Genomic DNA, 23201 nt, shown 5'->3' with positions numbered 1-23201 from the left:
AGATCCAGCCTTGGTCAGGTTGTAAAATGTAAAAAGGATAGAATAAAACTAGCATTATGTAAAAAGGATAGAAGAAAACTAGCATTATGACCAGGAAAACTTATGCAATATTTACTGTGTCTGATTGTGCCTATGGTAATATAGAGCCATTAGCAATGAGTAAGGATGGTGCATATGTTTGAGCAAACATAGGCAGTAATTCTTTGGAACATGGTACAAGCCAGGATGCTACATGTCATGATGAGGGCATGAAAGGTTGGGTGCAGAGCACAGGGTTTGCATTCCTGTTAAAGCCAGGCTGTCATGAGCTGTGCTAATATCAAAAAGTCAGTGTCGGACACTTCTGCACAGACTGTCCAGAAGGAACCTATGGTTGTTGTTTTTCATTTGAAGCCCTTCACCAAATTAACACCTGCCAAGTGCCATCTGCCCATTTCATAAAGTCTGCAGGAGCTTGGAGCAAGGGTCTTCTCTAATGTGTCACTTATCGGCTGTGAGACTCAAGGAGGCCTGCCAGGGACCAAGGAAGAGAGCTTCAGGAGACAATTCAAAACTGGATGTGCTCCAAAAGGGCATCTGAACTGAGTGCAAGCTGGGCAACTCGTTCCCACTTCATTCCAAAAAGAAGAGAAATCACCGGAAATGAATGTTTGTACTGGTTTTCCTTGGGAGATTTTATCTTATCTTATCTTGAGTTCAGGTTATTGTCAGCTCCCTGTAGCTTTCCTGTAGGAAAGAAAAGAGAAACCAGGAAAATGAAATAGGATACTAAACTGTGCTTTAGTATGCTACACACAGACATTATGTGCAGCGCATACGCCCTTGAGGAAGAGCACATGTTTTGCATGCAGAAAAAAATCACTTCAGTTCCTATTATCTCCAGGCAGTGATGGGGAAGACCCTGATCTGAAATCTGTGGGGAGTAGCCTACAACTCCCATCAACTCTGACCATTGGCCAAGCAGGCAAGGAGGAGGAGAGTCTGTTGCTGCCACCGCAGAGGTTCAGCCTTGTGTGATGTGCCAGCTCTGAGATGCAGGAAGAGGGCTGAGCCACCCTGGGTGGGAAGAAAGGGGACACAGAGCAGAGAAGAAGAGTTTGAATTTGATATCCCGCTTTATCACTTCCCTTAAGGAGTCTCAAAGTGGCTAACAATCTCCTTTCCCTTCCTTCCCCACAACAAACACTCTGTGAGGTGAGTGAGGCTGAGAGACTTCAGAGAAGTGTGACTAGCCCAAGGTCACCCAGCAGCTGCATGTGGAGGAGCGGGGAAGCGAACCCAGTTCACCAGATTACGAGTCCACCGCTCCTAACCACTACACCACACTGGCACTACAGCACACTGGCGCAAGGAGTCTTGGCATTGTTGTTTTTTAAATGCTTTGTGCATCTGCATCCAATCTTGCCCCTTTCCAAATTTAATTCAATGGTGTGTGTATTTTCACCTGAGGAATGTTGGAAGGCATGTAGTAGCAGTCACATTAATAACCTAATAGGATAGGGGTGGCTAACCTGTGGCCCTACAGATGAGATTGGCAGCTCTATCACCCTTAGGCAATATGGTTAACTATCAGGAATGATGGGAGTGGAAGAGTACCATATTAGCTACCTCTGGTTGATTATGACCTGCTTAAATCCCACAGAGAGGCAGAAGACAAGTCCCAATGAATAATAAATTTCTGTGTTGCTCAATGGCTTCTGCGGGTGATTATCCCTGGCCAAATCTGAATAATTAAGCCAAAAGCCAGAAGTTTATTCAAACAGTATCTCTTTGTTTCTGGCAAAATCCAATCACTTTGTCAAAATGATTCTGGACTCAATAATACAGATTTTTGTTGCTATGTTTGTTTTGAAATAAAAGAAAAGAAAATGCATTCAATTAGCCAAAGAATTCTAAAAAGGCCATTTTATTAGCAAGAAGATTTGTCTCATGAAAAAGCAGAGAGGTGTTTGATTTGTTTGCCTTGCTTTTACTGCCCAAGTCTACAGGACAATGTTTTCGACCTGTCCTCCAATGGCATCTAAAAACTAGATGCATCCTTCAGAGATACAGATCTATAAATTAACTGGCTCATGTTTTACAACAGAAGTAGCACTGGCTCAGCATAGCAAAGATGGGGCAGGGTAATACTGCAAAGCCATCTCCTCCATTGTACCGCCTGAATGCTGCACTAAATTGACCAATAAAATATCACATATTTGATTAAATCAACAGATTGTAAGTGTAGTGGGTTTTAGTGCTGGCAGTGTGAGTGATACAAGATCCTGGTGTAACTTAATATAATTGACTTTAACCAAAATATATAGAAGTCAGTGCCATATTTTATCTGCAGCAGAACTTCAGCGCTTTGTGATTGTACCCACAGAGCTGAGAAGAGGATATGGATTCACATCGCAATTCTAATAACTCACAGGACTCATCGTACCATGACGTTTGAACTTTCTGCTATGCAGAATCAGGAAGTGTGATTGATCAGTAAGAACGTGCCTTGCTGCATTATTACTGGAGGGTTGCATGAGAAGGGGGAGAAAGTATCCATATTTAAATGAGTGACTGGGATTAGAATGCCATTGTTATTCAGGGGGGAAAACCTATGCCTGAAATGTAAAGGTCAGAATCACTGCTGAGGACTCGCCTGTAGCACCTGCAAGTAAAATTCTCCTTCGTATGCAGAATATATATAAATCCCCTTCCTTCTTTTGGTACCATAGCAGAAGCTCCTGGATGGCTGGAGGTTTTTTTCTCTCTCTTGGTTTCCATCTCCCAGAGTCTGTCAGTTAAAGAACAACAGTAAAATTTGCCTAATCCTAGTAGACTAAACCAGGGTTTCCCAAACTTGGGTCTCCAGCTGTTTTCAGACTCCAATTCCCATCATCCCTGACCACTGGTCTTGCCAGCTAGGGATGATAGGAGTTGTAGTCCAAAAAACAGCTAGAGAGTTTGGGAAACACTGGGCTAATCTTATGCACATCTACTAAGAAGTACCTCTCACTGAGTTCAGTGGAGTTCAGGTAAATATTGGCGCTTACACTGAATTGAATTGAGGCCAAAGGCTTAGACCAAATCAGGCTGCTTTGAGGGAATCCTGGTTTTGCTTGAGCCAGTTTGAGACAGTCCTAGAGCACCATAGATTGGACAGGGAGGCCAAGTGTGATCTGGGGGAGACAGGGAGCAGGACAACAGGGAGGAAGGAGAGGCAGGTGTCACATGGGAAGAAGCAGATGCCAGACCATCCAACTGTCCCTATTTTCCAGAGACAGTCCCAGATTTACAGAAGGATGGAATTTTCTGCTTACCAGCTGCTAAGTGAAAGATGTGATCCTGTGTAGTGCAGGTTGCTGCTTCTCAGAGGGATGTTTCCCTGCAGGGAAGGCACTCACCAAGTGAGCAGTACCATGCAGGATCAAATCTTCCTGCTCTCCATCCTCTTGTCCCCACTCCCATCCATATATTGAATTAGAGTTTTAAAAACCCTTAGCCCAAACCCTTGAATTCCATAATGGATGTGTGCAGGGTAGTCCAGTTGGTACATGAGTTTCCACAGATCTCGAGGTCCTGTGTCAGACTTGCAGGGCAGATTGGCAGTTTGGCTCACAGCCGTATTAAACACCATATTTCACCATGTAATGGTCACCATCGCATAATAGTTGTAACCCCACCCCTTTCGAACTCTAAAATTGGTCCCCAGAACATTCCCTGTGTAATAGTCACAGGGGTGAAAATGCTTTCCCAGTGAGACATTTTGTTTTGCTCGTGTTATGTACTGAGTTGAATAGGATCCAAAATGCAGAACAATAGGATTCAGAATGCAGCAGTCTGATTGGTCCTAGAACAATAGGATCCAGAGTGCAGCAGTCTGATTGGTCCACAGGAGCCACCCAATCCAGCTCCAGGTGGAAGTGAATCCGCAACCTGATTGGCCTACAGGAGAATCCGGAATTAACCAATCACGTGGGGCCCATTGTGTAAATAATGTATATAAAGCAGACATTCTGGGGGAACTTCCATTCCTCCTCACCACTATGAGCTGAATAAAGTGCATGAAATCCACTCTCGACTCCGAGTATATTTCAGCTCAACAGCACTTCTCCGCTTTTGTAAATTAAATGGCTATTGGCACATTCGTTTCCCAGCCTCTTCGTGTCCCACTGCGGGCCCAGAACTGCCTGTGGGACTTGCCTTCAGCCTGCAGAGAATGAGGCAGCCTAGTGAGGGGAGTGAAGGCGATGGCGAGGTCCTGCCCGGAGGCAGGTGGTTGAGGCCCATGGATGTGCCCAGCACCCGGTAACTGCCTGCGCTGGGGAACAAGCAACCGGGGGGGGGCATGCCTGAGGCAGGGCCTGTGCAGCAGGCCTCCAGCTTCTCCATGTGAGGCTCACAGAGTGGGGTTAGATACCTCAGCTAATCTATGTATTTACTGTATTTCACCGCGTAATAGTCGCCACCGCAGAATAGTCACACCCCCTTTTAAAAAGTCCCATAAAAATGTGACCATTATGCGGTGAAATGCAGTATGCATGGAATTACAGCCTTGTTTATTTCTTTTAAATAAATAAATAAATAAATCTGGGTTCCACACATATCTAGAAAACGACCAATTTGTCCTTCCCTATTCTGGAAAGTAGCACACAGTAATTTTGCTCATGTAACTGTCTGCACACATGTAACCGGAGACGTGAGGTAGGAAGACAGCTTAACGCTGATCCTTCCATTCATTTCAAGAGAGGTTATTCTGTTAGGTCCCTCTACTGAAATGCTTAAGCTCACAGTGATTTTTTAAATACCAAAATCTATATGGTGATTATGGGCAGCTCTGGGAGATTATATCACCCTTTGTGCTTTACCGCACTTTGGAAGGCTAAGCAAAAAGGAAATAACTCCAAGCGGACCAATAAACAAATTGAGATATAATCCTCCAATATAATCTTTGAATAAATTAAGAGGGGGGGAACTGGTTTCATGATAAATGATAGTTTACCCACTTTTGGGGGTGGGGAACAGTTGTGACCCAGCCCAGCTCTTTGGGGCAAGAGGGTGGAAAGGGAGGGAACACTCCCCTCCTCCTTTGTGGCTGGTTGTTGGATTCGGCCAATGGAGACGATGGGATCACCCACTAAAAAAATACAAATTTGAGTTGGCAAATCATGGCCTCCAGAGGGGTCAGAGCAGAGGGAACAAGGTGGACCAGAGGGAACAAGGCTTCCCTCTGACCTGCCGTTGTGGTATAAAGGCTTCCTGTCCTGGGAGCCAGTGGATCAGCTGGCGGCAGATCAACTCATCCACCCTATACATAGGTCCATGAATACAGTGGTGCCTGTAGTTACGAACTTAATTCATTCCAGTGGTCCGTTCTTAACCTGAAATTGTTCTTAACTAGAGGCATGCTTTCGCTAATGGGGCCTCTTGCTGCCGTTGCGCCGCCAGCGCACGATTTCCATTCTCATCCTGGGGCAAAGTTCTCAACTCGAGGTAACTATTCCAGGTGAGCAGAGTTTGTAACCTGAAGCATTTGTAACCTGAGGAGTTTGTAACTCAAGGTACCACTGTACTGTATTATTGAGAGCTTGCTGTGGATATAATAAGTTGCCATATTTGGGGCCAGGAAGGAATTTGCCTGCAGACAAGTTGGGTCCATTTGGGGGTTTCACCTTCCTCATAGCAATCGTCACAACTTTTGGCAGATAAGGCATTGGGTTGAACCATTTAGCTTATTTCCTGTGAAGGGGTGAATTGGTGCATCACCCCCTTTCCTTCCAGAAGGTGTTATATCTCAGGATGCCTGAGTAAAAGAGTCTGGATGGAAATTCTGTCCAGTATGCCAAGCAGGAAGCGGATGGGCCACAGAGCTTCCAGATGCTGACCTGGGGGGACCCATCTTACTCGACCCCCATCTTGAGGTGACCCTTAACCCGGGCATGGCCCTGTGCAAACTCCAGCCAACAAGGGGAACTATGAATCATGATACAGGCCCAGTGCCTAAGCCTAAGCATTCCTCCATTTGTAATCAATAAATTTGTGGCCATTTTCAATTCCGTAGCGAAGTGGGGTGAGCAGTGCGGTGCTGTGAATCGACTGCTCTTTCCACGGAGTGAAGCCGCATAGCCGTTGCCGGAGAGCGCTGACTTTTTCCTGTGAACAATTGGACTTAAAAAGATACTACCCGTGAGTAGAACAATTGGATTTTAAAGGTACTATCTGAGAACAGAACAAATTGGAACTTTTAAAAGAAGAAAGTTTAAATTCGGAATTGTAGCGGGGAGGCATAAACAGGAAGTCCGCCTTCCGCTTTTGTAGACAGAACAAAGCAAGCTGGAGTCTTGGAGAGCCGACTGGAAAGGATTAAATTTTCAACTTCTTAAAATAAGAAACTCCCCCCTGGAAGCAGGAGAAGAGGGGGGAGAAGTTTTGGACTACTTATACCTGCGGGAGAGAGGGAAGGAAATAAAATTCCACTGCTCAGACCCTGGGAATGGGCTGCAAATTAGACAATAAGGCTGCTGTATTTGGAATGCGCTCTGACTGTCAGCTGTCAAAAGAGAGATACATTGTGTTCAACTGTTTTTAACTGTTCCCTCTGATTCTAAAGGGGGGGGGGGAAAGTAACGGAAAATTGAAACTAAATTTCCTTCTCAAGTTATGCTTTAAAAGGAGTTATTTCGGATAAATACAAGCACAGATTGTAACTGTTTCCCCCTAGAGGCAGTTGTGGAAACTGTTATAAGAGCCGGACCAGGGGAATTTTCCATCAGAAAGATAAAATTGCCTGACTGTGGGATTGACCTTGGACTTTTTGAGTGTTATGGCAGATGGGAAAGAAAAAGTAGATTTGTCAACAATGAGATCTGGGAAGCCTTGGCAGCGAAGAGCGTCAGCATCCGGTCCTTCTGCCTCATCCGCAGCTGTGCCAGCTCAACTTAAACAAAGAGGAATGTCATCAGAAGAGGCTTTAGCGATGGTGCTAGGTAAGATAAATGAATCTTTGGAAAAACTCAGCAGGAAAGTAGATGAGACAAATGTAAAAGTCGATGCGTCAAATGCGAAGGTGGCTGCTGCAAATGCCAAAATTGATATAAATACAGAAAGCATAAATAGTCTGGGACAAAAGGTGAATACCAACATAGAAGCAATACAGAAACTGATACAGGAGTCTGCCTCGACCTGTCAAATTGCAGAGGAAGCTAAGGGAAAAGTGGAAGTTGTGGAAGTAACACAACTGGAAACAAAGAGAGTCCCAGATATACAGAGACAAGTTGAGGACCACAGGCTGATTCTTTCTATGATTGAGCTCAAGGAAAAACAGACAAACTTGAGGATTAGAGCTGTACCTGAATTGGAGAAAGATAGTCGGATAGAATTTCTTACACAGGAATTTGCAGAGTTTTGGAAGCTGGACTTGGAACAAGAAGGAGTGAAAATCGTGAATGCTTTTAGGCTTGGAAGAGGAGGGAAGAAGAATAGAGTAAGAGACTGTTTGATTACGCTCCGATCCAAAGAAGAGAGAGATAAAATTTTGGGTTGGCACTTCCAGAAGTCTTTGGGAATATTGCAGTCAAGAGTGGAAATATTCAAAGACATTCCGAAATACCTTTTGGACCTTAGGTCCAATTGCGGAGATCTGGTTGCTCTGCTGAGAAGGAACAGTATCATCTTTAGGTGGGAATTTCCTCAAGGCCTATCCTTCAGCTTTAAAGGAAGGAAAATAAAAATAAGATCAGTTGAAGACAAAGACAAATTTCTGAACACCCACGAAGAGGATCTACAGAAGGGACTTGGAAAAGAACCAGGAGTATTGGACAGACGATCACCAGACAGAGGATTAGAGCAAAGAGTACTGGACAGAAGATCACCTATACTGGACATAGCAAAGCTACCTTTTGGATTGGATTTCCCAGCGAAAGGGATACCAACACCACCGACAGAACAAGAGCAAGAACTGGGCACAGTTGGAGGAGACTTAAAGTAACTACATCCTGGCACTGCAAATATTAAGCTGGAATGTTAATGGGATGAATTCCCCTGAGAAAAGATGAAGAGTCTTTCATGTATTAAAAAAAGGAACAATTGGACTTGATTTGCTTACAAGAAACACATGTGATAAGGCTACACAGGAAAATATTGGTGAATAAAAGATTGGGACAGGAATTTATTTCATCAGACAAAGTAAAAAAAAAGAGGAGTAGTACTTTACACAAAGGAGAGCCTATCACCGAAATTTCTTTTCAAAGATGATCAAGGAAGATTTGTAGCAATTGAAATCCAATCGCAAGGAGAGAAGTTTTTGATATTAGGTATTTATGCACCAAATGAGGGGAAATCGGAATTCTTTAAGAAGCTACATGAGACTCTGATGGACTATATGGATTACAATATGATTTTGATGGGGGATATGAATGGAGTGGTGTCTACAAATATGGATAAAGCACAGAGACAGGTAGTTACTAAGGATGGTAGACTGCCAAAGACTTTCTTTGATATGACTGACAATATGGACTTAGTTGATATTTGGAGAATTAAAAACCCTTTGGGAAGAGAAGGAACCTTCTTCTCTGAGCCCAAAATGACATGGACAAGAATTGACCAAATTTGGATAACTGGAGGGCTGGCTCCAAAGACTAGAAAGGCGGAAATATGCCCCAAAATGTGCTCCGATCATAATGCTGTAAAGATGGAATTGAAATTAACACCAACTGGTTCCTTCAGATGGAGGATGAATGACACATTGTTTAGGAACAAAGAAGTGACCAAGAAGGCCCAAAAAACTTTGAGAGATTATTTTGAGATAAATATGAATACCACTGTAGAAAAAAGAGTAATTTGGGACGCAAGTAAAGCGGTCATGAGAGGATTCTTGATACAACAGAATGCGATCCAAAAGAGAGTCCAAAATGAGAAAAAAGACAAGATCTTGGAGGAAATAAAGGAAGGAGAGAAGAAACTGAGAGCAAAGCCAAAATCGCAGGATATTTTGAAAGAGATAAAGTTACATCAAGTACAATATATGAAAATGATAAATCAGGAAATAGAATGGAAAATTAAACGGATGAGACAAAAGACATTTGAATCGGCAAACAAATGTGGAAAACTACTGGCTTGGCAAATGAAAAAAAGACAGAAACTTAACACTATTCCAAATTTGGAAGTAGAAGGGAAAAACATACAGAATCCAGTGGAGATTAGAAAGTGTTTTCAGAGGTATTTTAAACAACTATATACACAGGAAACTCAGAAACAAATGGATATAGACAGTTTTTTGAAAATAAATGGACTACAAAAAATATCTCAAGAAAATAAGTTAATGCTGAATTATAAAATAACGGAGCAAGAGATAGAAGGGGCCATCCAGAATATGCAATTGGGTAAATCCCCAGGACCGGACGGTTTGACTTCAAGATATCACAGAACCTTGAAAGAATGGATAATACAGCCTTTAATGGAAGTGTGTAATGGAATATTGGAAGGGGAAAAGGCACCAGAGTCGTGGAAGGAAGCTTATATTACACTTATACCGAAAACAGAGTCTGAGAAGACACAGCTTAAGAATTACCGCCCCATATCTTTGCTTAATGTGGACTATAAAATCTTTGCAGACATTTTGGCCAAGAGACTAAAAAAGGTATTAGTAGAAGAAATTCATAAAGACCAAGCTGGCTTTCTCCCGGGTAGACACTTGCCTGATAACACGAGGAATATAATTAACATTTTAGAAAAGTTACAAGTGAATATTAATACCAAAGCAGTTTTGATATTTGTGGACGCAGAGAAAGCTTTTGACAACATTTCTTGGAGTTTTATGAAGAAAAATTTACAGGGGATGGGGGTTGGTCAAGGTTTTGAAAATGGTATAGGTGCAATTTATTCAGAATAAAAGGCTAAATTAATTGTGAATAATGTGGTGACGGAAAAATTTAAGATAGAGAAAGGAACACGACAAGGTTGCCCAATCTCTCCATTGCTTTTTATATCGGTCCTGGAGGTTCTTCTAAACATGATTAGAAGGGACCAAACAGTTAAAGGTATACAAGTTGGAGCTAAACAGTACAAACTAAAAGCATTTGCTGACGATTTGGTATTGACATTACAGGAGCCAGAATCTAGTACCAAAAGAGTACTGGAATTGATTCAAGAATTCGGACAAGTAGCGGGATTTAAGTTGAATAAGATGAAAACTAAAGTTTTAGAGAAAAATCTAACAGTGATGGAGAGAGAAAGGTTTCAGAAAGAGACAGGGTTAACACTGGTTAAGAAAGTGAAATATCTAGGGGTTAACATGACTGCCAAGAATGTGAATCTGTTTAAGGATAATTATGAAAATGTTGGATGGAAGTGAAAAAGGATTTAGAAATATGGTCAAATCTGAAGTTATCATTGCTAGGCCGAATTGCTGCGATAAAGATGAATGTATTGCCAAGGATGTTGTTTTTGTTTCAAACATTGCAAATATTAGATAAAATGGAGTGTTTCAAGAAGTGGCAGAGAGATATCTCTAGATTTGTCTGGCAGGGCAAGAAACCTCGAATAAAATTTAAGATATTAACTGACGCTAAGGAAAGAGGTGGATTTGCCCTGCCAGACTTAAAACTTTATTATGAATCAGCCGCTTTTTGCTGGCTGAGAGAATGGATGCTTCTTGAGAACACTGATGTGTTGGATTTAGAAGGTTTTAACAACGTTTTTGGGTGGCATGCATATTTGTGGTATGATAAGGTCAAAGCACATAAAGCGTTTAAAAACCATATTGTCAGAAAAGCACTGTTTAATGTTTGGATAAGATACAAGGATTTGCTTGAAAATAAAACCCCAAGGTGGCTGTCACCAATGGAAGCGAAGGCTCAGAAAAAGCTTAATATGGAGGCCAAATGGCCGAAATATTGGGAAATTTTGGAACAAGAGGGAGACAGATTAAAACTGCAGAGTTTTGAAAAATTAAAAAATAGAGTGCGAGATTGGCTTCACTATTATCAAATAATGGAGGCATATAATTTCGATTAAAAAATTGGCTTCCAGGTGGAAAAATCAAAATTGGAAACAGAACTGTTAGATTCCAAAACTAAGAATTTGTCAAGAATGTATAACTTGCTGTCGAAATGGAACACTCAGGATGAAATGGTGAAATCTGTTACGATTAAATGGGCACAAGATGTTGGACACAACATTATGATGGCTGACTGGGAACAGTTATGGACCACAGGTATGAAGTTCACGGCATGTAATGCCTTAAGAGAGAATATAATGAAAATGATATACAGGTGGTACATGACACCAGTCAAGCTTGCGAAAATCTATCATTTGCCCAATAATAAGTGTTGGAAATGTAAAGAGACTGAAGGTACATTCTTTCACCTTTGGTGGACATGCCCAAGGATCAAGGCTTTCTGGGAGATGATCTATAACGAAATGAAAAAGGTATTTAAATATACCTTTCTGAAGAAACCAGAGGCCTTTCTCCTGGGCATGGTCGGCCAATTGGTGCTAAAGAAGGACAGAACTTTCTTTATGTATGCTACAGCAGCAGCAAGAATACTTATTGCAAAGTATTGGAAGACACAATATTTACCCACTCTGGAAGAATGGCAGATGAAGGTGATGGACTATATGGAATTGGCAGAAATGACTGGCAGAATCCGAGACCAGGGAGAAGAGTCGGTGGAGGAAGATTGGAAGAAATTCAAAGATTATTTACAGAAGCATTGTAAGATTAATGAATGTTAGAATGATGTTGGAATGAATTCATGTGATTTTAGCAGAAATGTTACAAAGATTTAGAAAAAAACCAGACTGTTAATTGGTGAAAGGAGGGAAAGTAAATTTATATTAATATCAAGATAAATTTACAGGACAAAAGTTTGAAAAGAGGGAAAGGATTTGCTGAAATGGATAACTGACTTAGAATACAAAAAAGGGAGGTGTGAGGAGGTCAGGGAAATAAGCTAATGAAAGAAAACAAATGGGAAGATTTGCTGTATTTTTTCTTGATTTTTCTTTTTGTTTAAGGGATTTTAATTCTTTGTTCTTTCTTTTTTATCTTTCTTTTTCTTTTTTGTATTTCATCTTTTTTTTGTTTAAAATGATGTTTTTCTTGATTTTTCTTTTTGTACCTTTAAAAACTTTAATAAATATTTTTTAAAAAAAAATAGAGCACACTGCGCTTGGATCCACAAATACCAGTTTCATAACAGCAGTTTTGTGTTAGCTTAGTTTGCATCATTCAGAGATATTGTAGGGCCATAAGAAACCTCCCCCCCCCAAAGGCCTTTCTGAGAAAGGAGAGGTCCACCAGGAGAACAAGGCTGGCATTGATGGAACAGGCTCAAATGTTTATTATTCAAGGTTGTAAAGAGATAAGCAAATTCAGGAATGCACATGACCGTGGTGTTGTGGGGGCCATGGCAGGGAGGAGGGAGATTGCAGGAAGGAGGGAGGCCAAGATCTTACATGGTAATAGGAACTTACTATAACTTTCGATTTCCCAGAAATCAGGTGGTATTGTATTCTACAAATGTATAAAAAGCTGGCTCGCTCAGAATTCGGGGGCAGACTCCGGGCATGAGCTGGTCTGTACCTTTGTGTCCAAGCAATTGCTTCACAAAATAATAATAAAAAAAATTTCCTGCTGTCATTTGACTCTTGCAGCGTCCCTGATGCTCCTAGTATCAGATAAGGCTAGATAGGTAGGTCCTTCAATATCAATCCCAAATTGTCAATAATCACCACACTTTTGCACCCAATGGACATCAAGTCCTCCTTGCCATTTTGGCTGGAAAGAATCGATTCCACAGAGTGAGGGAATTTATCCAGGTGGTTTTTTGTTTGATTCAGCCTGGTTGTAGATAAGAGCCTTTTCACATATGTTGCAGAAATCATTGAAGTTCCCTAGAAACATTTTAGTAGTTCCTGGATGAGAAGGGTAATAATGTTGGGGAGTTTTCTCCAAAGTTTGTCTGCCACTACTGATATTCCACTGTAATACAGCCACAGGAGGATTGCAGGTGCCTAGTCAGTGCATAAGGCTTTGGTGATACCAAATAATGCTCTCTCATACACCACATGAATTGAACATACACTTTAAATCATGACCCAGACTTCTCTGTACAATGTAACTTGGCAGAGGCAGAATAGACATAGCTCCCTGAAGGTGGAAAGACTGAAACTTCTGAATTGTTGTATTAGAAAATTAAATAAACTTACACTAAAACAGGAATGGAGAGAAACCTGCACAAATATTCTAATTGACCTGTGGCAGGTAATAGAATTTTAAACATGAAATACTTTACATTTAATATAACTAAATTGTAGCAGTAAAATTTACATTGCAAAACTGATCTAGGCAAGTATGTTTCTTTTTTTCCTGGTGACTAGTAACATGATATGCTCAAACATAGCGGATGACATTTTTAATTTGACTCTGTTCATCAGAGGGTTGCAGCTCATACATTTCATTCAATCAGAACAGAACGAGGAGAGCATCAGTCAAGGCTTCTCCCTAGCCTGGCTCCAGTTTCATTTGGATTTGAACATTTGCTTAGAATGACCCATGATTGCCTTAACTTCTCTGCGGACCTGAACAAAACCAAAGCAGAGATTTCTGCAGTCATCTATGATAGGCGGAAATGTGAGAATACAGTAAGCACGCAAGTTTTGTGGGGGTTACATTCCGTGAATCACGCCTAAAGCCAAATTCACATAAAATTAAAACCCACTGACTTCAGTAGTGGGTGATATTACCAAAGTTATTTCCCCAGGAACCCCCTTTCTGCTGCTTAATTTTTTATTTTGTTTGCCAAACAAGTAAAACTGATTGTGCACAAGATAAATGCCTGTAAGTTACAGGCTTACTGTATTGAAGGGTGGCTGTTCTTTGATCTGCGTAATGTTTCGTAATGTGCAAAATAGGTAGCTTCACCTTTAACACGTCTGAATGAGTTATGATTTTAAAATGTTTTTGTCATCTTCTATTCTTCTAACCAGCCTTTCCATCTGTGAGAATATGTCTTCATATAATAATATAATGATATGCTATATGATCAACTGTGGAATATCCCATTAGACATTGTGGATTTGTTTTTTCACTTTTCAAAGTTATGTTGTTACTTATCACTATTTGTGTATTATTATTATTGTTGTTGTTGTTTAAAAACATCCCTATTGGTATATACTTTGTTGAGCCTGTGACACTTACCGGTATATAGCCTAGCCTATGGGTATCTCAGAATTCCCATACAATCTCCTGTTGAAGCACTGACCTTTCTGAAACTTTATTAGCTTTAATAGTAGAGCAACATCGTTTCTCCTTAGGCTTCTGAAGCAGATCTCATATGCAGAGGTGACTCCAGGAAAACTAGTTTGGTTGGTGAGAAGTCTGGTGAGAGGGGGAAAGACGATTATTAAGGAAGCAAGAAATTAATCCATGTTTTATAGTGACTGAAAGCTACAGGAGCAAATGGAAGAGTGAGGGATATTTTTAGGGAGCCCCCACTAGTTCTTACAGTCATTTAGAGTCATCCTTAAACAGACCTGATCTGAACTTTAATTCCAAGCATATGATTCATTAGGTGAGATACTGTATTTTCAGTTGTCATAGTCTAGTACTGTACAATATGCAAGTCTGGCAAGTGTTCAATAGCCACAATTTATGCCTTGATTTCTGGACATTAACACGTGATGATGTTGAACCTGTGCTGCGATTATTTACTTGCCCAGTCCCATATTCCAAGCTGCAGTGAAAGGGACAAGACCAGGCATTTTTTTAAATAATAATAATAATAATAATAAGGCATTTAGCAATCCTAACAGTAACAAACCCAATAGTCTCTCCCCGCCCCTAGCTCTGCTGCTTCCAAAGAAACAGAGGCCATGCTATTTTTTTTATTCTGAGCAAGAGAGAGGGGGAAGATATTCCAGGATGAAAATAGCTACTTTCCTTGTAATCAGCAGGTAGCTCTGTATTGTCTTGTGATGACTTCTGCACTCAGCAGAACAGTAAAAAAAGAAGTCATTTTTCTGAAGGAATTGGGAATCTGAAGCTGTGCTTTGTGTTCACTTTACACAGTGGGATTTCGTTTGGGCTCATCGGAGACAGTCATCTTAGGCCTGTCACATACATTATTCAAAAACACATAGCTTTCTGCTAATAAGGCAATCAGAACAAAGTGATTACCCTTCCAGTGTAGTAACTTGGAGATGCATTGTGAGTTATCGTGATCGGTAGCTTTTCTTTTCTTCTTTTTACACTGCATAAACTCTAGCTTGACCAAATAGTTCACATACTGATTCTTCCTCAGGTAGCAACCTGGACACACACAAAATGGCATACTGTGAGCCAGCTTGGGTGAAAATGACCAATATTGTGCAGTTTATAGCTCAATTCACATGACAAGAGGTGGAAGAATTTGAGGAAGGGACAATATGAAAAGAGGGAGGATTTAAAGGTGACAAGAGAATTGGTCCAATGGCAGCATGATGATGCATACTGAAAAGTCCACCATAGTTTTGTAATCCATTCTTAAATGAAAGCCGTGAAAGGAGTATTCAATTTATGATGCAACACAATGGGCTTCCTTAGAATAGGACATTGATTCCTGTTCAAATCTTGGGAATCTGGGCTTCTCTTAAAAAAAAAAAAATGCTTCTAGTCTTAGTGGTAATAGAGAAATCCTAAAGGAATGCTGTTCTCAATATTGTTTAATATAAGCCAATGCATTTGTGACCTTTGCAATCGCTTCTGCAGTTCTGCTGCAATAACTTACATACATAAATGAGCCATCAGAGAACTTATCCCAGAGATAGCATTTCCATATCAACTTACATCACTTCAAACACAACATATTCCAATGGGAATCAGTTCACACTATCAAACACCAGTCATTGAAACCCAAGCAGATCTTCTATGTTTAGGGAGAAGCAATTGTTGGAGGGGGGAGTTTGGATTGCACATCCTGGTCCCATCCCTAATTTCCAGACATTGATCCACTCACCATTCTTGCTTGGGCTCTGCATCATGGACCATCTCATTTCCATGCACTGAATCTCTCATAATTTAGAACTTCTCTAGAGAGTTAAAGTGTAAGGTAGACTAGTACAAGGAGGAGGAAGAGGAGGAGGGGTTCCTGGTGAGGGGTGTAACCAGGACTGGGACACACCAGAGCATGCAGGGAATGTGTTCTCACAGGGTGACAGAGGATGCTGAAGGGGTCAATGCATAGGAACCAGAGCAGCAAGACTAGAGCCAGAGGAGCCCTTGTCTCCATGATCATGGTGGGCAGGGAGTTCCAGGAGGCTGAGACAGGCAAGGTGCCTCAGCACAGCTCCCTAGCTGAACAGATGGAGCTTGATAGCTCAGGGAGGAGGTGTACGATTTATCAGCTGGAGTAGGCTTGGAATAGGTGAGGGTCACATGCCTTGTCAATCCCAGATGCTCAGCACACAAGTACAAAAGGGAAGCAGAGCTGTAGTGCTGTGTCGGCTCAGCTGCCCATGTTGATGGACATTGGTTTGGATGCTCCTGGACCAAGGACAGTGCTTTGGGATTGACTCTGGACAGTATCCTGACTGCTGGACTTCAGACTTGGCTACTTGGAGTAACCCTGGGCTGTACTTCTTGACTTTTGGACTTTGCATGTGTGGATTGACCCCCAAACTTTGAACTTGACATACTACCTTGCTGCCAGGAAGGCCAGGGGTTCAGGACAATGTGTGTGGACCAAGACATCTGTAGGACCAGCAGCTGACCCCAGCTACAGCTGAAAATACTGCCAGACCCACACGTTTATTCTGTAGTGCAGGGCCTGCCAATGTGTTGCCATCTAGACGTTGTTGCACCACAACTCCCATAATTCCTGCCCATTAGCCATGCTGGGTGGAGCTGATTGAGTCCAGCAACATCTGGCTACCACTGCTGTGTATACAGTGGTACCTCGGGATGTGAACGGGATCCATTCCAGAGCCCCGTTCACATCCTGAGCAGAACATAAGATGTGACTGCGTGTCTGCGCGTGCGTGGGTCGCGTTTCGTCGCTTCCATGCATGCGTGTGATGTCATTTTGACCGTCTGCGCATGCGTGAGCAGCGAAACCCGGAAGTAGCATGCTCCGTTACTTCCGGGTTGCCGCAGAGCACAACCGGAAAAAACTTATCCTGAAGCGTATTTATCCCGAGGTATGACTGTTTGCCAACAAAGGTCTGTATAGTTAAAGCTATGGTTTTCCCAGTAGTGATGTATGGAAGTGAGAGCTGGACCATAAAGAAGGCCGAAGAATTGATGCTTTTGAATTATGGTGCTGGAGGAGACTCTTGAGAGTCCCATGGATTGCAAGAAGAACAAACATCTCCATTTTGAAGGAAATCAGCCCTGAGTGCTCACTGGAAGGACAGATCCTGAAGCTGAGGCTCCAATACTTTGGCCGCCTCATGAGAAGAGAAGACTCCCTGGAAAAGACCCTGATGTTGGGAAAGATGGAGGGCACAAGGAGAAGGGGACGACAGAGGACCAGATGGTTGGATAGTGTTCTCGAAGCTACCAGCATGAGTTTGGCCAAACTGCGGGAGGCAGTGGAAGACAGGAGTGCCTGGCGTGCTCTGGTCCATGGGGTCACAAAGAGTCGGACACGACTAAGCGACTAAAGAACAACAACAACAAATGACTGTAACTCCAATTTCAAATACTTGGATCCCCCCTCCTTGCATATTCTCAATCCATAGTGCCTTCCTTAGCCTGTAGTGGTAAGGAAAGCGGAAGAAGTGGCAGTGGCAGGACTTCAGCTCTCTGGTGGAGCATCCAGATAGTATTCAGAGTACAAGTCCCAGCATTCCTGCAGTGGGAAACTGAGTGGCCACAAAAGGTAACTCAGCCATACAGCATACAGAAAGAGAGGTGGGTGCCACTTGTTTGTGGGTGATTTGGGGGATTCATTCCATGTTCCCACTATGACATTTAAAGACCCAACAACATGTGTGAATGGCCAATCTGTGTCACACAAAGGATTTATTGCACACAAGCAATACAGTGATGATAGGGTTGCAAGGGCCAAACAATATGCCTCAGTTGTTATGTCAGCTCAATGGGATAAACCCATGAAAAAAGTGGTTTCTGCCCCCCTGTGGTAACAACTAAAGGCACGCAGCCTGGAAACTGCTCCTAATTCAGATTTGTGGAATGTACTTTAGAGAGGGGTGTTTTAGGATGGAGCCTTGGTACTCAATGTGGGTGCTGGGACTCATCCCTGTTGAGCCCTGTCTCAAATGAAGCCCTGAATGTATCTTCTTTTCTGAAGGAAAAGGAAAATATTGTGGTGCCTGGAGATAGTGAATTAAACCACATCTGGCATATAAGTAAGTTTTCCTACTTTCTGAAGATCAACTTAGAAAAATAAATATACATGTAATGAAAGACAATTTTCTGTGCCAACTTGCATTTCTTCTGTTGGGATTTGCCTATTTACAAGGTGACGCATGCATAAATCTTGCTTTATTCCGCTTCCTATATTTGCCTGTGAAAATGTGAAATCTGCAGTTCTCAGACTCACAAATGAAATCACACATGACAAAGATGCAGAGCTTTTGGTAGGGAAGCCTGAATTGTAACACTATATTTCCATCCTTTGCTGACTGCAGAATTTATGTGGAAGGAGAAATAATGTAATGGAGCTTTTTTGTAGTTCTCGGTTCTTAAACAATGGCTTTTATCATGTATTGACATTCTCTTCTCTCCCCCAACATTCTTATTTCCCCCCAATAACTCATTTCATTAACAATCTGCAAAACCTGTCCCTTTCACTGCCTACAAACCATGCATCATATTGTCTATTTGAAAGTATAGAAACTGATGCAGATCTGAACCGCTGTTGTTGGACATCACTTGTACATTTGACACAACTTGATATGATGCAAGAGATCTGTGATTAGGATCTCTCACAGAAGGGGGAGCAAAATCAGAATGAATTCAAGATCATAGCCGTGGACAAGAGTTTGGTTGACTCCAGTCTGGACAATATTTTGTGGAACGGATTCAAGTGTATACTGGAAATTTAGATTTGCTGCCACACCTACCCCAAGTAAGTATCAAGACACTGCTTTAAGGAAAACTTGGGGCTATGCAAAGAAAACCAATTAACCTATCTTAATCCAATTCAGCCAAACAAAACATAGTATGAGCAGGAAAGGCCCCTACTTGGCGAAAACTATGATACCATTTTGTGCAGTCATAACTTCCCCAAAGGTTTATGAGGGCTGTTGTTTGTTAAAAGTGATGAGCATTGTTTGTAAATGCCTAATCCCCTCACAAACTACAATTCTCAGAGTTCTCTGGGAAGAAATTGTGACATCACTCTTCTGCTTGACAGTCTTCTGTGATTGGCCACTGGAAACAGGGAGTTGGACTAGGCGGGCCTTTGGACTGATTCAGCAGATCTGTTCTTCTGCTCTTGTGAGTTCTTCATGTTTTGCCATGGATCCAGATATGCTCAAAATGCTAGAAGATGCAGTCCAGAACATTGTGGGTTGATAGGTCAAACATTGACAGCAACCTGATACCTTGAAGGGAACACTTACTGTTGCAGGCTTGGGGAAAAGGTTGCTCAGCGAGACTTTCAGCTTTTCCACATTGAAGCAGTTGCACTTTACAAGTAAAGACTGTAGTTGGGTTGTCGTTGTTTTAATCTATTCTAAGCATGAGGTTATAAAGAGCCCCAAGATGCTACAGATGCAAGTGAAGTGCCTTTTTTATAGCACAGCGTTTTCAGCCCTGCCACAGAATTTGTTTGAAGCATTAACATGGGCCTAGAAATCTGTTTGTCAATTAGAGAGAGCAACTAAACCCAAAGTGGAACAAAATGAGCACATGCCATTTATTCATTTAGAGTAATTCTTAAACCTCTCCAAATGTTCTTTTCAGAAAGGCAGCCATCCTTTTTGGCTGTCAGCACTTCAAACCCCATTACCTGTACATATGTCATATGGAGTAACAGGAACTCACTTAGTATTATTATGTACAGTCTTACCACACAAACTCCTTTAAGCAACCCCAGTGTAACAACCTTTCAAGAGAAAAGAAAAGACGTATTTCTTTCTTTCTTTTTCAGGTGTGTAAAACAGAGGAAGTTGTGGGGAACTTGGCAAGCATAAAGTACGGAATCTAATACTCACAATCTTCCAGTTTAGGAGTTCTGAAGACTATTTAGTTAGAATACTCAAGTTCTATCTTATAGCCCCAAGATGGTATCTCAAAGTTGATTGACAGGGTAAAGTCTGCAAAAAAGGTACATGTTAGTGAAAGGAATATGCAAAAAATGCATCATGTTAGGAGAAAATGCTTTGCAAAAATATGTACATTGGGCCACTTTCCATACAAAAATGTGCATATTAGGAGAAATTTGCAATAAAATGCTGATGAGCTTTCATGCAGACTTTTTTTAAATGCAAACTCATGTGGAAATATGAAGACCGGAAGAACTGAAGATGGGGGGAAATGAGAAACAAAGAGAACCCAAAATCCATAGATTTGCCCATCCTTGGATTATACTCATTCCAGATTTGACTATCGCTGCACACGCCTATAACCTCATCCTGATATAGAGAGCTTCCCCAACCACAGCCCTTTTGGACTAGCTCAAGAATGGCACAACCCATGCTTCCAAGCCTGGGGAGGTTCATCTCAGCCGTCCAGGGCTGGTTCAGTCATAGAGGCAAACTAAGGAACTGAGGTTGCAAATATCCAGAAACAACAGCCCCTTCTAACAGAGTAGTCTGGTCACTGCTATGACTTTGCCAAGCAGTGGACCTATCTGCCCATCCACAGCCTGGCTACCCACAGTACAAGAAAGTTCTCCACCATTACTGATCTACTCACTGAGGAAGCTTATATAACAAGATTTATTCTGTGAACCACCCTGACACCTGTGGGTATAGGGCGGAATATTATATTATATTATATTATTCAAGTTACAGATAGGTAGCCGTGTTGGTCTGCCATAGTCAAAACAAACAAACAAAAAAATTCCTTCCAGTAGCACCTTAAAGACCAACTAAGTTAGTTCTTGGTATGAGCTTTCGTGTGCATGCACACTTCTTCAGATACACTGAAACAGAAGTTGCCAGATCCTTCTATATAGTGAGAAGGTGGGGAGGGGTATTACTCAGAAGGGTGGTGGGAATGGGTGATTGGCAGATAGCTGTGATGAGCCTGTTGAATTTCAGAAATAGACTGGAAAGAGAAGCTGCTGAATTGCAACTCATTACCAAACTTAAAACCATGGAGAGACCTGGTCTGAACAAAGACATTGGATTCTTATCTCATTATACATGACAAAGCCATTTTTCACCTTCTCACCCCTTGCTTTTTCCTGTAAGACCTATTGCAGTCGTTAAGAGTCGTCAACAGGCTCATCACAGCTATCTGCCAATCACCCATTCCCACCACCCTTCTGAGTAATACCCCTCCCCACCTTCTCACTATATAGAAGGATCTGGCAACTTCTGTTTCAGTGTATCTGAAGAAGTGTGCATGCACACGAAAGCTCATACCAAGAACTAACTTAGTTGGTCTTTAAGGTGCTACTGGAAGGAAATTTTTTTTATATATTATTCAAAAAAGAGATAAAAAATCCCTTGTGAGCTACATTCTAGGTGCCACATTCCAGTTGGTGCATGGGGCCAGAAGAAAAAAAGGTGATGGGACAGGTGATGGGTAGTAGATGACATTCCAGCTTATTATTATTCTTACCCCGCCTATCTGGCCAGACCTCCCAAGCCACTCTGGGTGGCTCTCAACAGGATATTAAAACATCAAACACTGAAAACTTCCTTAAACAGGGTTGCCTTCAGATGTCTTCTAAAAGTCAGATAGTTGTTTATTTCCTTGACATCTAATTGGAGGGAGTTCCACAGGGCAGGCACCACTACCAAGAAGGCCTTCTCCCTGGCTCCCTGTAACCCCACTTCTCGCAGTGAGGGAACCGCCAAAAGACCCTTGGCGCTGGACCTCAGTGTCCAGGCTGAATGATGGAGGTGGAGACACTCCTTCAGGTATACTGGGCCAAGGCCATTTAGGGCTTTAAAGGTCAGCACCAACACTTTGAATTGTGCTCGGAAACATTCTGGGAGCCAATGTAGGTCTTTCAGGACTGGTGTTATATGGTCTCAGCAGCCATATGGATAAATCTATGCTTTCTATATCCACATGCACCCATGCAAACTCCTCCCATCCATGCAAACAAGAGATATCATCACATTTAGACCAGGCAGAAGCACTTGAAGAGGGGGCTTAGCAGGGTCTGTGAAGGCTGTGACCTTCTTGAGACCTGAGGAGAGTCCTGGGAGCCAGGTATACAGGCCTGGAGACTTACGTTCCAATCCAGGACCTGTCCTACCAGTTTTCAGTTCCAAAAACCCCCTCAAATGAACCATGATTTCCTGGAATATGGGCCCAAACTGTACTGGGATCAGATCTCCCCCATCTCACTTTCTGTTTTACTTTTGTGGAGAGGAAGGGGTCCACATTTTAACGGAGCAGTGGGGAAGGGCTGGGGAATGCAGACAATTATCCTCTCATGTCTGCTGCTCTTTGGGCTGCAGTCTGAAACCTTATTCCTGAGGCAGAAGCCTATTGTACAGTGTGCTAGGAACATACTTTAAAACACACACAAAAACACACACACGTTTGGATCCAAAGCTCTGGTGATTCATATGCATGGTGACTGGCAACAAAACAATGGAGAGACATGGGGAACAAAAGAAGCAATGAGCCGGGACTTGTCAGCATAATAAATGGTAGTTTCAGCGCTCCTGCTGCTTCCTTTTCCTCCAACTTCTTAGAAACCTCAGAGAAGCATTTGACAAGGGGATCTGAAGAATGACAAAGGGAGAGCCCTGCCAATATTTATAGGAACACTGCCAGGCTAGGTAGGTGGCATTCAGCCAACGACAAAAGTGCTTCTTCAGACTAACTTTTCTTTAATGGGACTGGCACATTGTAATGTAGTTATGTAACAATCCTAACACTAGATAGATAGGCCCATAAAATCAAACCAGTCATTGATGGACACATGATTCCTTCAAAAACGTTCCCAATCTTCCGTAATCTGTACAAATTCTGAATATTCAGAATATTGTATGTTCTCCCAGTATTTCAGCTGAAGGCACTGATGAATAACTTACACGATTAAAAATCCCTCAGACCAATACTCCCATGTTTATTTTGCTAAATTAATAGC

At 42.0% G+C, this 23201-nt stretch overlaps 1 long non-coding RNA gene across 1 annotated transcript; it reads left to right on the top strand.

Annotated features, from left to right (window-relative positions):
- The first annotated feature begins 19436 nt into the window (after positions 1-19436).
- LOC310766882 lies at positions 19437-20388 on the top strand. The gene is made up of 2 exons (XR_014550496.1): positions 19437-19616; positions 20073-20388. It is a non-coding gene; the product is annotated as an uncharacterized lncRNA (long non-coding RNA).
- Positions 20389-23201: the final 2813 nt, after the last annotated feature.

The sequence above is a fragment of the Podarcis filfolensis genome (assembly GCF_964270895.1).
Source record: "Podarcis filfolensis genome assembly, chromosome: 7".
In the NCBI taxonomy this organism is placed as follows: Eukaryota; Metazoa; Chordata; class Lepidosauria; order Squamata; family Lacertidae; genus Podarcis; species Podarcis filfolensis.
Note: the sequence above shows the minus strand (reverse complement) of the source record. Positions and strands in the feature narration are given on the sequence as shown.